The sequence below is a fragment of the Malus sylvestris genome, chromosome 5, assembly GCF_916048215.2.
Source record: "Malus sylvestris chromosome 5, drMalSylv7.2, whole genome shotgun sequence".
NCBI classification, from domain to species: Eukaryota; Viridiplantae; Streptophyta; class Magnoliopsida; order Rosales; family Rosaceae; genus Malus; species Malus sylvestris.
The window spans coordinates 44,511,820-44,514,283 of record NC_062264.1 but is presented as its reverse complement, the minus strand read 5'-3'; the positions used below and the strand labels follow the sequence as shown (position 1 = coordinate 44,514,283).

Below are 2,464 nucleotides of genomic sequence, written 5' to 3'. Positions count from 1 at the left end.
TTAAAGAGAACCAAAAAGCCGAACACTTTCAAGGCTGTCAAACAAATTTCAGTTCAAGGGTTTGAACCCATTGATCCAACTGCAAACATACAAAGGACAAAAGAAAAAATGCAGAACGAAAAACTTTTAAAAATACAAACTTCAAATATTACCCATCATGCTAGCCGCTTCTTCTAACAGAATTACTTTCACCATTCTAATATCATACTATTTTTTTCATTTCTGCAATCAATACCGTCCAATCTTTGAATATTTCATTAAATTGGATGGTAGAGTGTAGAGCCTAAAAAATGTTAGGCAGGCTGCGACAAAGATAGTAAAGCTCAACAGCTCCATCTAACCCGCCAATTGCTAAATGTTAAATTTCTCGAACTACACAACCTATGACAAATACCCAAAAGTTAGAGAACACTGGACATTCGTTGTACTCAATCTGCCTATATCCCAGGACCAAGAAAGTTATGAAGAAACAGAAATGAAACCGTACAGCATGTATACAACAGGAAACAAACACTATGAAACTGGCACTCAGGTACTGTAAGGAAAATCAGATTAGCATTCATCTAACCAGAGCTTCTAGTTGCTAACAATTAGTTGTTAAAACCCTAACACTAATCAAGCAATCCTGCACATATATCTAGCTTTCTTCGCATCCTGCCAGTAATAAAATGCATTCAAGCACGTAGTAGCAGCTTGCACAAATAAAGCAGTTTTAAGTATGATAAACAGAAAAAGGAAATGGAAACATGAGTTTAGTAAAAATGGGAATAAATCAAATAAAGCCGAAAAAGAAAGACCGGTACAATAGCTGCATAAATTAAATAGCTTTCTACAACATACAAAAGAGATTGAGAAATCTAATTCAGCAATTCCTTTTCCTAATTAGGTCTGGTATTAATTTAGCCAAAACCTCAGTAAATCCTTTAAAAAATAAAACTCACAGCCCCTGTTTGGTTGCAGAGAAAACGAAGTACGGAAAAAAAGACAATATATTTCCATTAAATTACTCAGTTAAATCAAATAACAGGTCATTTCCATGAAATGAAAAACAAATCATTCAGAATTATACAACAATTACTAAACTAAGCAAACCTTGAGGCCTTGGAGATAATCTTATGTCCCACATACGAGGGATCATCCTAACTCTTCAAATACCTAACTTGCAACCGGCAATACAAATCCTGTGGCAGCTGGTGCTCCCACCACAAACACACGACCAGTTCCATCATCCCGATAAAAATAAAAAATAAAATTCCAGGAACCACCATCATATACAGTTAGTCAAATTTCAGCTCCAAGTGAACCAAAAATAATATTTACTCTATAAGCACAAGAAGGGACATGTAGATAGAGAATTCTCACCAAGTACCAAGGAACTTATTTACTCATTGAAAGCATCAAAGCACAATCCTGTATCCATCAGCCAGCATCATTGTGTTTCAAAAAAAATGTTGTTATGCCTGAAGAAGATAAACAATATAGTTGATTACCAATCACACGAAAACACAACCAACGTAAGCATCCAAATATGTTCTTTAGAGTTATGATTTGTGTACTGTTTCCCCCACAAATTCACCTTGTAAACCAGTGAACTCACATTTGATGGGGGTTTCAGAGCTAACTCTCCCCGAAACCGCAACCACCAATGGCAATCTACATTCGGAATCCAACAATTTTGCTGAAAAGTCAAAGTAGAAATCAACTCTACTTCAGGGAACAAATCCAAACAGACTAACGGTATCACCAGAAAAGTAAATAAATCTATAAATCTTCTCCCACCAAATGTTCCACAAGAAAATGCATTTGATTCAAGCACGGCACCAAAACAAAAAAAATGAAGCAAAAACTAATCTTTCAGTTTCGAAGAAAGGCGAATACCCAATTCCTTTAACTGATTAATCCGAGTGGCAGATTTAAGAATCTCTGCATCCCTGTGTAATCACAAAACATCAAAATTCAACATACCAACAAAAAAAAGTTATTGACAACTTAGAAATGTGTAATTTGTTCATCAGTAAAGCTAATTTGATATCGAAAAACAGAGAGAATAAACTGACCTGCCACTGCTCCTGCCAAGAAGGTAAAGAGCAGCTCCACTCAGACAACAACTCAATCCACCCCAAGGTAGCATTTTTAACCACCGCAACGATCGATAAACTAATTCCAAACCCTTGCACTATTGCCCTCCGCCTTGTTACGCAATACCGGAAGCACCGGGGCTCAAAAACCGGACCCAGAAAGAAATCATACGCGAAAGACTGATCTTTTACGGTTAATTTGATGGAAAGATATGGAATTGAAGTGGGAATTAGGGATTTGGGAGAGAGAGGGTGATATTCTAGGGAAATAGGAAGTGGCAAAGAAAGGGTTCTGGAAAATTACTGTTTGTTTTCCGGAAAGTTGAAAAGGAAGGAAATTGGGAAGGGGGATTAGGGAATTTACAGAGAGAGCGCGGGGGGAGGTG

At 37.0% G+C, this 2,464-nt stretch overlaps 1 protein-coding gene across 1 annotated transcript in view; it reads right to left on the bottom strand.

The window, feature by feature from the left end:
- LOC126624322 (G-type lectin S-receptor-like serine/threonine-protein kinase At1g61550) overlaps window positions 1-2,464 on the bottom strand; it is a 31,974-nt gene that overhangs the window by 20,945 nt on the left and 8,565 nt on the right. The gene's annotated exons all lie outside the window — the stretch shown is intronic.